Source organism: Mchenga conophoros, linkage group LG20 (assembly GCF_057382185.1).
Source record: "Mchenga conophoros isolate Kocher_MC1m ecotype Shallow Benthic linkage group LG20, M_conophoros_male_GT1.1, whole genome shotgun sequence".
Taxonomy (NCBI): domain Eukaryota; kingdom Metazoa; phylum Chordata; class Actinopteri; order Cichliformes; family Cichlidae; genus Mchenga; species Mchenga conophoros.
The window spans coordinates 32,200,852-32,215,089 of record NC_140545.1 but is presented as its reverse complement, the minus strand read 5'-3'; the positions used below and the strand labels follow the sequence as shown (position 1 = coordinate 32,215,089).

Genomic DNA, 14,238 nt, shown 5'->3' with positions numbered 1-14,238 from the left:
TTTAAAAAAAGAAAAAAAAGAAAAAAAGAGCAGTTGAAGTGTAGGGAAAGTTTTAATAAAATCACATCTCTAATCCTGTATCTAATCTCCTTATCATTTCACCTGCATCTGGCTCTAGAATGCTGTGTGCATGCCAGGATGGAAGGAATGCATGAGGTACGCACATTTTTCTATAAATGCCATTTTAATATGGAACATGCCATCTCCATTTATGTGTGTGTGTGTGTGTGTGAGAGAGAGAGAGTGCGAGAGTGTGTGTTTGTGTGTGTCTCCAGTCCAGTCTCCTGTGTGTGTGCACATAAATATTACTTCAGTATGTCTAGGGACTGGAGACATGAGTTCCCGAAGGTTTATCCCAGTGATTCCTTAAATGAGAAAAGGCAACAGTTCCATTTAAGATTTAATTCTGCAAATATTGATGCAACTCATCCAAATTTATGAGTGCTGGAGCATTTAGTAGTAACCTGCACAATAACCCTGGGACTGTGTTCAGACTGAACAATCTGCAATCAACCCATTTCTGCCCAATGGCTGCTTCTTCCCAAATGACAAGATTAGCTACCACAACCCGTAGCTTAAGTTCTTTTTGCAAGATTAACTGAACATTATTAGCTAAATTAAAGGTGATTAATTAATGATGGTGTAATAACACAGTGATTACAGAACACTAATATTTCATTGGAAAGAACGAATGAGGTAATTTCACGACATGAATTTTTAATATAAGGGATTAAATTCTGCTGACTTGCATTTTAGATATTTTCTTAATTATATTTTGGATTAACAGCTCGTGTACTTTTTAAAATTCTGGCAGTCTTATTGTTCAGTATCTGAAATAAAAATCTTTCTTTCATTTTATTTACTCTTTAAAAACTGCAGCAGATCTTTTCTATGTCACAATCCCGTAATGATCACCAAACTGTTAATTATATTCTTTTTGCCTCAGTTTTTTGTTTGAAGATATGCGTGTGTGTTTATATCGTGCGTGTGTCTAGTGTTTTTGTACAGTTCTGTTCTTCTGTTTTGTTGTACTTACGGATTAGCCACATCTGGGCCATTATTTTATCAAGGGGTTTGTGTAAGTTTGTTATTTTTGTGCTGACTGTGCTAACTGTAGGTCAGGCGTCTCTGTTGAGTCCCAATTCTGGAACCATCAGCTCCCCAGTGTCCCCTGCAGCCAAACATCCACACTAGCTGCCAGGCCCATATAATTCCTGCTGCTGACAACTCACTGAGACATCTTTGTAATTTAAGATGTAATTCTCTTTTCCTGGGAGCTGTATAAAATCTATATTGCAACCATAAACAATCCAGGCTTTCCTGTGAGCCTCACCATCTTCCTTTTTTATGTATGCAGCGAGATATTGTTGGAGATGTGCAATAGCAAGCAGTTCTGTTGCCTGAAAGGCCAAGCAGCAATAAGGTGGAAAGAGGCCGTGTCCCTGGTCATCCTGATGGAGGTGGATGTTCCCTCTTTACATAATTTTTGTACTCTTTTCACCTTGTTCATATTCTCCACCTTACAAGTTGAAGCAGCTATCTAAAGATATATATACACTTTTTATTCGAGTCTAACAGGTTTCTCAGTGCCATCATAATCTGCAAGACCAACATTTTTAAAACTAAGACTACTCATCATCACCAGAGGCTTGAGTTCACAATGTTAAGAATATTTTTGTATGTGGTGGTTGAGGTCCTCATTATTCCATGGAGTCACTGTCCTTTTGGTGAGACGTTTTACGTCCCCCCCTTCCATTTAGAGCGCTGGAAACTGATTTGTGACAAATACAGTAAGTGAAATAATCATCATCATTATTTTTTTCTGGTTATTTATCATTTGCCTGACAGAATGTCAAAAGCACTGAATTTCAATTTTGTATTGTTCTGCAGTAAGGCTAATTATGCATGTCTAAGTCTCCAGCTACCGTAACAATTTGTGCTTATGAGGCTGCTCATTGTGGCAGTTCCATGTGTCTGCTGCTGCAGACGCTCCAGGCATTATTCCACTTCAGCCTGACACCAGTGTCTCTTCAAATTCCATCTCATTGCATTAGTCATTAAGCTCGGCACTGACACCACCCATCATATCATTGCCTTAATCACATCTGAGCTCAACTGTGTACATATGACCATATCATTAACACAGACTTCCATCCCTTCTCTACGCCCCCATCCTTCCATGCCCTTCCATTTTGCTCTTGCTTTATTTTCTATCTCAGTCTTGACCCCGTGTTTAATTCATCACACTGGGTAGTCCAGGTATCTGTACAGTGACAAATGACATTCACTTTAAAATGATTCATTCAGTGATTATTTCCACTACCTCACATGCAAAATTATTCATCCTCAGGGTGGGTTGTTGGGGGTGACTGGGATAACTAACAGTGATGGAGTGCAATGTAGGTTACTAACCTTGTGCAAAATGGAAAAAATGTTCACCATCCACTAGTGCAGAAAAATATGATGTTGGTGAGATTTTTCTATATCCTGTCTCTCTGGGTAATGATGAGCATAGCTCGGCCAGCTACACTGATTATTAAAAGATCTATTTTGTGTGTGTGTGTGTGTGTGTGTGTGTGTGTGTGTGTGTGTGTGTGTGTGTGTGTGTGTGTGTGTGTGTGTGTGTGTGTGTGTGTGTGTGTGTGTGCGTGCGTGCGTGTGTGTGTGTAGGGACTGAACTTTGCTGACGTGGTGATTACAGATATCCTGTCACCCGTCTAATAGTCAACTGTGGTTAGACCAGGATTCTGACACACATGTACCATTGTAGCTAAGCATGCACAACACATTGACACTGTGAAAGAACACACCAAGTTTCACTTAGACAGAAAAGCTAAATAACACCGGTGATATTTTTACTATATAGACTTAGCTATACGATGCGTCAGGCCATCCATCTTTTTATTTATTTTGCTCCAGCTTGCTTGCTCTGACTAAGTGATTGTAATATGTGAATTGACAAATCTAATTCAGGAGACAGTATTCTCCCATGCTGGCAAAATAAAAATTTACTGTTATATTTGCTTCTTGTGCTCCCTATGCCCATAACAGCATCCCAAGATGTTGTATATCTAACTATTTTTAGCCTTGAGTAGAAACCTGCAAGCAGCATCATTTCTGGACATAAATGCATAAAACTACTTTCATCTGCTGGATGACTCATAAATGTGACAAGGGGCAAAGTGTGATTTTATTTGGCCGTCAGCTCATAATGTGTTCATAGTTTAGTTTGACAGTGCAGCTCATATTTTCTTGTTAACATATGTTTGGCTAGGCAACACTTTCATCTCATTCTGATGCATATAGACGGCTCAATCTGCAATTTCTTTTGTACTCTCATTTTCATTTTAGGAAAAATTATGATTAAGGTGGCCAATGCATGATTGAGGCCTTTCAAGAAAGGCGAGCGTTTGATGGATTAAATGCACAGATGCCGTGACATTTTATCACTCCGCCGCAAAAGAGGTCATTGCATGAAACCGTTGCACAGCGCTTTCCCGTTGTAAAACATTCTGTGGTAACTTTAAAGAGCCTCCAACTTCAGTTATAGGACTGTTATATGAATTGTCATTGATTTATCTTGTATCATTAAAGCAGATCATGGATGCATGAAAAGAATCACTTTTTTTTTTGCTGCAGCACAATTGCATTATATAGATAAGCCAGCTAAGCTGTTCCTCGACCTGAAATTAGATTGAATATGCAAGGACTTTGAGGCTTGCACCAATTGGGTTACAACAAGCCGGATTATTGGAATTCTTAAAATGGGCTTTTATTGTGCGGTTTAATATTGTGAGGAAACTAGCACATGTGCTGCAGGGACCAGCAGTATCTGTAACAAAAGGGATTTTGGCACTTCCTCTGGCTATGGTGGATTAACCCTATCCTGTAATATGCTCTATTTTAGGGCCTGACTGATGGTTGTCACTTCCCAGGTTCTCAGGAGACACTGTGGTCTGCAGCAGTCAGAGATTTATATGGAATTAACATGGCTGGAGTTGATGGTAAATGACAGCTGCTGACTCTCACTTGGGATCCACCTTAGCAGGATAAAGGTATTTCTGCTTGGTCTTTCTTCAGCCTCTGTGATTCACAGTAATGAGGTTTGCCTAGCCACTCAAGTCCTCAGAGAGACAGGTGATCGTCTGTTGACTCTCCTCACCACGTTAACAAGATATTACTGCAGAATCAAATATAATTACAGGAACATGTCAGCGCCATCTGCAGTAGAGAATCGGGGTCTTACATCTAATAATGATTTTCTTTGTCAATTACTCTTTTAGCCATTATATGTTCTGGAATATACAAAAGAAGAGTAACAAAGGCTGTGGGTGTCATTTTTCTCTATAGACAGTGAATGGCTGCAGTTAATGGTACTTTAAGATGACTTTCAAGTGAACTACAACTTGTAATAGCATAAAAGAGGGAATAATTAGGAAAGAGATGGAGAAGGTATATGTTGTTAGTAATATATGTGACATGAGATAAACAATAAATAAGGTTTAGTGTTTCATTTGCCTCTTAGGTGCTTCTCTACAGACGTAAATCTAAGTGTTGCCCGCTCACAACAAGAGGTAATAACCCTCGGGGCTGCCTAAGCCCTAAGCTATTGTTATCCAGTGCCAATACCCATCCCTCTGCAATGCACTGTTAAAATTTACTGTCAAAGAGTGAGGTGGAGCTTCATTTTGACCTGATTTGGTCAAACAGCTTAATAAAGCCAAATAGTCTGAGATCGAGATGGAGGAAAACAAAGTTTTTTTTTACAGCAGCAACTGCTTTCATGCCTTTGCTTGGGCAATTTCACAGAATTATTCAATACATAAATTATATCATAATCCTGTTTAAAAGAGAGCTTTGATATGATCTATAGCTGATAAGACTTTTGCTTGTAGGATCTAAATTCTTTCATTGGCGGATTCAAGATCTGTAAGTGCAGCTCGGTATTTGGAGCACGGTTCAAAAACTGTGTTGTGTTATGTTCTGGTTAGAATGAGATACTACAACTGTAGTGACTATGGATAAGCGCTTTGGTTTCATTTTCCACAGTCACGGTCAGTCAAATATTTATCAGAATATTCAAATTCAATCCTGGTTTTCCACAAAGGTTTTATTAATGAGATTATATTTCCAGATAGACGTATGATTGCCATACTGTTGCCAGCACTAATTTCTATAATTTTTGCTCATTTTTCTAAATGGTGACTTGACTTGAGGACATCCTAGTGAAGTCCCCATGCTCCGAAAGGAAACCAAAGGACACAAACATTGCTTATTGTCCATAATTCAAGTAATTTTTATCTGGTTTTGACAGCGCTTCCAACTCTTAAAAGGTATCCAACTAGGTTTTTTGCTACAGTGATTTTAGTTGTTATTACTGATTTTGGACATTTCCTAAGACATACTTATTTAGTTAAATTAACTGATGATTTCCAACAGAAATGCCTTTTGATTCATTTATGTTCCATAACTGCCTTATCAGTTTGTGTGGAGCAGGAAAGATAATACATGGGCATATATTTGGTTAATCTTATATCTAACAAGCAAGCAGATGTTGTGGAGTAACACAAAGTAATGCTAATAATTATTAGTGCATTTTCTAGTTTTATAGACTACTCAAAGCACATTATGAGATACATTCACTCATTTAGACACACATTCAACAGTTCTTTTATTGGCTCATTGTCACTCTTGGTTTGGTTCAATATTACACAGAAACATGTACTGCTAACCCATTGGGGGGAGATTTTTCAGATCATTTTCTTGCTCAAGGACATACTGATATGCAGGCTAGAGAAGCCAGGGATCAAACAACCAACCTACTTATTAGTCGATGACCTACTCTAACTAAGAGCCGTAGACCCTACAAGCAGTGTAGCAAGTAAGTTCCTTTACTTTGTATTGTGGTAAAATAAGCAAAATAATACTTAATCTTTATGGGTAACAACTCGTGACCTGACAAATACCATTTCATTCCCAACTTCTGAAATAGTTTGTGATACACCTCAAGTATACAATCTAAAGTGGCACTAAGACTTTGCATATAATATTACTTTTTCCATTACAATTCCAATACATAACTGAGCTGATTCATATAAGAACAAAAATGGAACAGCCTTGAACTATCTAGGCATCTGTCCAGTAAATACAAGTTTTAAATTCAGTGACCCCAATGCAAGTGGCAGGCCTGTCCTATTAAAAGGTCTTTCCTCCCTGTCTTTGTCTCTTTGTAAACAGATCTTTAAAAGGCGATGACTTTGCCTGGCCTGTGCTGCTTCATCTGCGAAGTTAGAATCATCAAGAGAAGAAGCCCCAAGCTATTGATTTGTGATCCCTCATATAAACACACACACCTACTCTGTTTGGCTTAGTGTCACTCTTGCTTTGGCCTTTTAAAATGTTATTTCTGGCCAGCTCGTATGGGTTGCAGGCAAACATTAAAAACAAAGGTCTAACAAACTTATGGCCACATCAGAAAAATTCTTTTTTACCCTTTATATTTCACTGCTCAACAAAAGGAAGATGGATAATTACATACCGCATGATAAAAAAGCCATCTGGACAATTATTAAAACACAGCTTCTTTTTCCTCCACAACCTTGCTATTTCTTGTCACTCAGCAGAGGCTTGACAAATCAATGTCAAATTTAAATGTTAATAGAATCCTAAATTATTCACCATCTAGTTTAGCCCATTTGACCCAGTCCCTGCTCGAAATACCTCTCCCATATAAATATATGATGGAGAATTATGGATCTGGCCAAGTCCAAGGGATCTCAAGGTGGGGAAATAGGAATTATTATTGTTGTTGTGTTTTTTGATTTTTTACTATCACTATTAAGATTTTTCACATCCTTAGTTTTACTTTTTTTGTAATTAAGCTGACAGAAATTATTAGTTATACTATGAGATAACTCAGAACATTTATTAGTCTATATTAAACACTTTACACATATTATTTCATATATATTGAAGATATGGAAATTTCCAGTTGTTCAGCTACTCCCTGCCAATTCCCAGATACCATTTGCCTGTACTGTAAATCTACTTGACCCATAATATTTCAAGATTTCATGGTTTTAGGCTGGAAATTAGCCTGGCACTTGCAGTGAACCTCTGCCTTATCTCCGGTGTCAAGTTCAGTCCAGTCCCAGACTGTTTCCAGTCAAAAAACAAAGTCTGCAACACAAAACGGACCTACACATCATCAGGCCTACCAGTTGTGAACTGCCAAGTTCAGTCTATAACTTTTCCTTCAAAGTAGCAAAGTACATTTCTTTGGTAATTTTTAATAACATACAGATTATTTAAAATGAAATGTATTACTTCCTTACACTTACAATATTATGGCAGAGTATTACATCTGCATTCTGCTGTTAAAATCTTCATTTGGACAATAAACCTTAGTATCAAAGTGATGCTTATGAAGGATCACAGTCACTGCAGCCCTGTATAAGCCTGTGATGCTGTCACCCTTAACTTAGAAGAACTTACAAGAAAGTAAAGTTGTTTTCTCAGTGCATCTGAATGTATCACATGTGTAGGCAGTGGTTATATATATATATATATATATATATATATATATATATATATAAAACAATGAAAATACAGTCAGAAAAGTGTGTGGTGTTTGACTGGGATAAAATGTCATTGTGAGGTAGAGACTGTAGGCAGTGAGTGGGCTCGTGGCATCATCACAGAATGTGATTTATTATTGCAATGGAAAAGCACTGAAACTTTCATTGAATCGCCAAGAAATCATTTATCACTTTTATTAGTCTCAAGTATTCCCTTTGCCATTCAGCCTACAGCCATCCAAATAAGCACGGAGGAGGAAGTCAGATTCAACACCTAATGGCAGCAGCAAAGGGACTGATTCAGATATGTTCCAGATGTTTTATGATTAGACATAATGTCCTTTTTGAAAAGGCAACCACGGCTGCAGCCAGAGCAATTAAACTGTCTATTTTCAGCCATCTGAGAACAATGTACTGCCCCAGAGAATACTAAACATCTATTACGTAATTAGAGGGACTGCACACCATATGTAAAATCAAGTCTTCCAGAAATCATGAAAATGACAGTAAATGGTAGTGGTAAATGGCAGTTGTCATTATTCCATCTGTTCTCGTCACATATCACATGAATCACATGGTACTTTAACAATTTGGCACAGACAACCACCTGCTCACATGCTAATGCTATAGACATCTGTTGGCCGAGACACAAAAGTAAAGTTTTATCATTTTGCCTTGAAGAAAGACATTCCATTATTTTCTTGAATCTACCGAATGATTAATTCCACAGGGCCAAACCATTTTTATTAGACTCCATTGAGATGAAAATAACTAATGACAGGTTCATTGTACTTCACTGAACCTTTGCTTTGACTTATGTGATATTTTCAGCCAGCTGGTCTGAAATGTCTTGGCACCAGTCTGTGACTTTGTAAAACTCTAACAGGCTGCATCCCTGTTTTATTTGTCTTGACCTTGACATTTTCCTACTGTTCCATATGCATGCTTTTATGAAACCACATGTCACTCTTAATGCAGTTGGTGCCGTGCTGTGTCAGTTTGATGCACTAAAATATGTGACACGCTTTGAGAACAACAAAGCCCCCACACTTCAATCAGGGGAATAAAATACGCACGTAGGAGACATGCACACAAAGACAAGGACAAAATCCACACACGGCCATATGTGATAGCTTGCAGTCATTAGCAGACACAAAATGTATGTAATAAAAATCGTGATGAAGCACATCAGCAGTAGCCACTGTGCAGTGTTTCATCCCTGCAGCGCAGTCATTTAACGAACAATACCCAACAGCGGACAGCCAAATATTAGTTTTCCCGTTCTCCCTCTGTATCCAATGTAACTAGAGGGGTTTACTCCACCCCCTCTACTCTACCCCCAAATTGCTCCTGCACTCATTACTTCAGCAGGATTGATGTTTTCTTTTCATAAAGCACCAAGTTGATATCCCGTGGATTTAGAATTAATAAAATATGAAGGACATTAATATTCCCAGCATTCGTATTTTGCTATTATTGCAGAGGGGCTATTGAAGCCCCTGCCTCACACAGCTGTCAATCAACCTGCAGGTATGCTGTTGCTGCTCTGACCCAGTCAGGCTGAAGGTGAACACCAGTGACAGACTTCAAGCAGCTCCTGCTAGGACATTAAAGGGCATGTAATGTTGCAGAGGAGGCGCATGCATTTGAGATCTCCTCAGTGTTGATGTAAACCGTGTTCTAAATGAGAATTATTGTTTGGCTTTGATGTTTACTCTTTGTGTGTATTTCAAATGTCACAACGCAGATCAATAAGGTTTTCATTTTTGACAAACAATAATATAAATTTTCCCTAGTGTGAAAACCAGTAAAGATCTTTAAAATAAATGGAAAATTCTTTGAAATGTGACAGTATGCTGTTAGTGTCTCTTTTTAATCTATTGGCTGTGGCTATTGGGAGTAGCTGTACCACCTAAAAACACATCTATTAATTTTTTTTATTTTTATTGTTGCATTAATTCTATTGTCATATATTCACCATTTGTAAAAAACAACAACATTTCTTCTGGCAAACCTGTAGATAAATAGTTACAAATTTCCACATTCAGCAGTGAAAATAGAACAACATTAGTCATTTTTAGTCTTAAATCACAAAATGCAATGATAGCAAAGAGATATCACATATGGAGATATACAGAATCTGTAATCAAGAGACAAAATCTTTGGTACCAGACAATTTCTGTTTTTAGTTTACAGTCCACCTTTAATCAGAACAGGCTACTTTTTACTATCTAAGCAGGCTTTCCTGCAAATAATCCATCTACAGAGCAAAAGAGCATTGAAATGCAATCTGGAAACCATTAACTATTGTCTGATTATTATTACGTTTGAAATGAAGCTGCATTTGTAAATAATATCCTACAGAACAGGAAGTCTCGATCTTTACTGGTTTTACCAGAAGTCCCAAAATACTGACATTTCCAAATGGCTTACTCAACAGACTAGCCAAAGGATGCTCAAATTTCTGACATCCAGTCCAATAAATTATTTATATATTGGTTATTCAACATAGTAGTTGAATGCATCTAATAAAACAGAAGTCTTGGCAGCACCTTTGCATTCACACAGAATGAGCAAATCTAACATGGGCTCCTTGATCTTTTCTTACATTTTAGCATACATCGTCCAGGACTGTGGCTCTGGGTGGGTTTGTCTGACAGTCTTTAAACATGACAGATAAGAGAGAATAATTAATTTATCACAGCAGGCCAGGCTTTAATCCCTGGTGTCCTGGTGATAAGGGAAGGTTTCTTCTCCCCTGATCCCCCTGCCGATAGGGGCTTTTTCCTTGACGGTTTCCCGTTAATAAGCCTGTCAAAGAGGCACACGACACTGGGCTCTGTCCCATACAGGTTATCTCACCGGCACACATTCCCATCTACTACCTGACAGCCGACAGCAACCAGGTCGCTGGGCCTTTGAAACCTGGGGAGAGGAGGGCCTGTGGGCATCTCTCTGAGGCGGCCCTGTCATTTAAAACCCACTAATTCAAACATCAGGTGGGTCTAAACCCACAGAAGAGACTGGACATGCGATAATAATGCCCCGTGGATAGAACACACTACTACCAAAAGCTGAATTTCTCTTTAATCAAAAAAGTAACTCAAGAATATTTTGAGTATTAATTATGTTTTTACTGTTTTTTTACTTGTCTTCAGTCTTGATGAATTGAGCACTGTTTTGGAAGACAAAAAGAAAATAAAAAGTAAACCTTAAGGACACACTATGGATATACACCAAATAATAGATGGAGGGCTCATTTAGTTTTTAATTTGGAGTCTGAGTGGCCCGCAGAGTTAGTGAGGGGGACAGTGTGTATCTCATGGGAACAGCAGGATGTCTGCTAAGCAGCAGTGTGCGTGGTGGCCTTCGCTGCACTGCGGTCCTTCATCATTTCCCTAAAGCCTCACCTATTTTCTAGACTGACTGCATACATTATCATATTTTATATGGGTCATGAAAAGCACAAAGGAGTAGCATTGCTCAGGAGAGTTTGTGTGCAAGTATGCATTGTGTGCGTGTGTGTGTGTGTCGATGTGCATGATGCGGTTTAAGTTGTATGTACACAATGCCTTAGGAATGCACCGCAAAGTTAAATCTTGAGCATTTGGTCTCCAAATGAAATGTTGTAACAACATGAAACATCTTTGCTTTTGTTACGTCAAACCACATAGTTCCAGATTTTCAAATCAACTTTTTGAAACTATGTTGTTTACTTATTGATCTTGTGTACTCAGCTTTTTATCATTGAACCAGCAGACCAGTTTACACACAATCAAGTCAAGGTCAGTTCTGAATGATTCACTTTGTGTCCTATCCCTGCCAGTCTGTCTCTGTGTATTTGTCTGTCTTCTGGCTAACTGGAGCACTTCAGCTTTTTCGATCAGTCCAACTCAGGAAGAAAAAAAAAACATTTAGCCAATGCTGCTCCTTATCTTTCTCGCTCTCTAATCTCCCGTGAGCTGCAGGAGTGCAGGCAGAGGGGTTGTCATTGTCCAGGGATGTGAACCTGCAACCTTTTCAATTTCACCCTACGCTTCAAAGCCCTTATGCCTGGACGATCTCACGTCCTGGACAAAGGTGCCATTTGCTTTTCATTTCCTCTATGATAAGAGAAGAGAGAAAAGCATTGTACATTGTAATGCTCTCTCACCTTTCTGACATCAGCAAAATTGAGGTACAGGTGAAAGATCAATACAAATTAAAAGTAAATACAAAAGAGGCAATGAAAAGGAGGCGATACATGTTTGAAAGTCCATTTGCTTTGTCTGGGTTTTAAAGAAAATTTATTGTTTATTAAAGTGGTGTGAGCAGATGAGGAGGAGAGAAAGAGAAAATCTGAAAAAAGGCTATTCATTAATATTTTTTACAATCATTGGTTTTTAATTGAAATACTTGTAATTATTGAATGTGAATGTGAATTTAATGTGTACAGTTTAAAAAAAAACAATTTTCCCTGTAGGTTGTTTTCAAAAATCCAGACTTACTTCTACTATTATGCAGCAGCTGGTGTCATCACAAAACTGTGATGTCATCTGGACTGGTTTAACTGGGGTCCCAGCTGTGTGGTCAATGTGGTGGAGAAACAGTGTGTTTTTACACGCTTTGCTTTCATGTTATGCCTCTGTGCAATGAGCCACGATGCTGCGCTTTTAGCTTTTCGTCTTGATTTATTGCAACAATTGTCCTTCTTGTTCCAACTGGACATTTCACATTAACCATTTCACCATACACACTCCTGTCATCTTTTCCCAACTCCTCTGCTGTGTTACAGAAAAACTGCAATATGATATTTTGTTATTATAGAAGCAATATCTACACAACATTAAGCAGATTACATCTGGGTGGAAACATGTTCCAGTGCCTAAGCACACCTCACGGCATGGCAGGTGGCCTTACATCGATCAGACACAACACTGCCAAGATTGGTCGGCAGAATGAGGAAAATGGCAGCTCACAGTAATTGTGTTTGTCTTCCTACTATTCTGTTTCACAAAAGGTTCTCCATTTCCATAGGAATGGCCTGATGATATTGAACATATCCACAGGAGTCGGGAGCATTGAAAAAATGAAGATGCACTGTTTATTTTTACACCTACACTACAGTTATGGCTTGGGCAGGTGTAAATGTAGAGATACAGCAGTAAAACACAGAAAATGGACATAAAAATGCTAAATCGGCACATACCCTGGAGTAACTGCATATTCTGTTTATGCAAATATAAAAAAAAGTACCATCCCCTCTGGATTAAAGTTAAACAAAAACTAGCATTTAGAAGAATATATTTTCAGATATATATACAGCACTGCACAAAAGTTGTGAGCCACCAGTCATATCTTTTTATTTGGCTAGAAAAATGGGAAATATCTACTGGCTGTTATATAAGAATAACAGAAAAAAGAATAAGACAAATAACGCCTGACTACAAACTGGTATTTCACAAAATCCCATAATATTCTATATAATCTCTGACTCGACTTCAGCACTACTTGCTGTATAAAGTATATGGTGTAACTCATACAGTCTGACTTCACATCAGTACTAGTGTATTGAGTATGAGTATGACAAAATTATGAGGAGTTGTTAAATTGTGCTCTGACTTCAAAGAAAATAGCTATGAAAGAGTTAGGTTAATTAATTAAGGTTAATTAATTTTAAGGGCAGTCTCTTAAAATAGAGTTCCCCGATTTAGTGTTTCAGTTTCCAGCCCTAAAAAATCCTTGATAAATGCCAGTAGGTCAACAATAACAATAAAGAATTTTTTACCACCAATAGACATTCTCAAAGATTCATGAAGACTTATTCATTTGTGGTTGTGTATCTTATCTCTATATGTGATTGGTTTAATAAATTATCTTGGGGCCAGAATTAATCTGCACTCTCAGTTGAGCTGACTGATCATCGTGACATCTAGCATCAGGATATAAAAGAAAATGATTCCACTGGTTCCACAATCAGTGCTGCAGGAACACTAAAAATTAGCCAGTTATTGCCCTGGGTGGATTAACACCATTGGCAAATTTTATCAAATACTATCCAGCTGTGTGCCCTCACATTATTTTAAATGGCCAGTGCTGACTTGTTTTCAGCAATCCTAATGCATGGTCATTAAACCACTAAGAGACATTAAACCACTAACTCTTAGAAATCCAGCAGAATAAGTATGTTAGAACAGCTATGCAAAAGTGTGGACTTAAAATTACAGTAGATTCAGGCTTATGTATTGCAAAGAGAAAATCGAATCTGGAGGAATTTGGAGGCAACATGTCTCTTAACTGGAAAAGGAGTTGACAATGAAGTCATATATCGGGCAGAGTTTATGAAGAAAAAATGTATTACAAGCTAAGGCGTTGACCACTAAAGGGTCCACTTCACAATAATTGTAAAAACAGATGACAACCATCCTGGGAGATGTACTGGTATTTCCGTTGTTATTGCTTCTTTAAATCTGAGCAGAGATTTGGGATTACTATCTGTTCAAATTAAAGCGAATAAAGGATGATTAGAGAAACAGAAGACAAAGAAAACAAACTGGATCTATTATGCTCTGATTTTTGGACCTGTGGTTCATAGAGGCCTGGGTCAGTGAGCTAGTGAGCAGCCCCATTGCCAACTCACCTGCCAGTCAATATCCTATTTAATTTAATGTCACAGCCTATA

At 38.0% G+C, this 14,238-nt stretch overlaps 1 long non-coding RNA gene across 1 annotated transcript in view; it reads left to right on the top strand.

The window, feature by feature from the left end:
* The window catches only part of LOC146551181 (uncharacterized), a 71,685-nt gene extending 65,128 nt beyond the window's left edge, over positions 1-6,557 (top strand). Inside the window, exons 2-3 of the long non-coding RNA XR_014890101.1 lie at positions 3,908-4,055; positions 6,238-6,557. This is a non-coding gene — a long non-coding RNA (uncharacterized LOC146551181). The remainder of the gene's footprint in view (positions 1-3,907; positions 4,056-6,237) is intronic.
* The last annotated feature ends 7,681 nt before the right edge of the window (positions 6,558-14,238 follow it).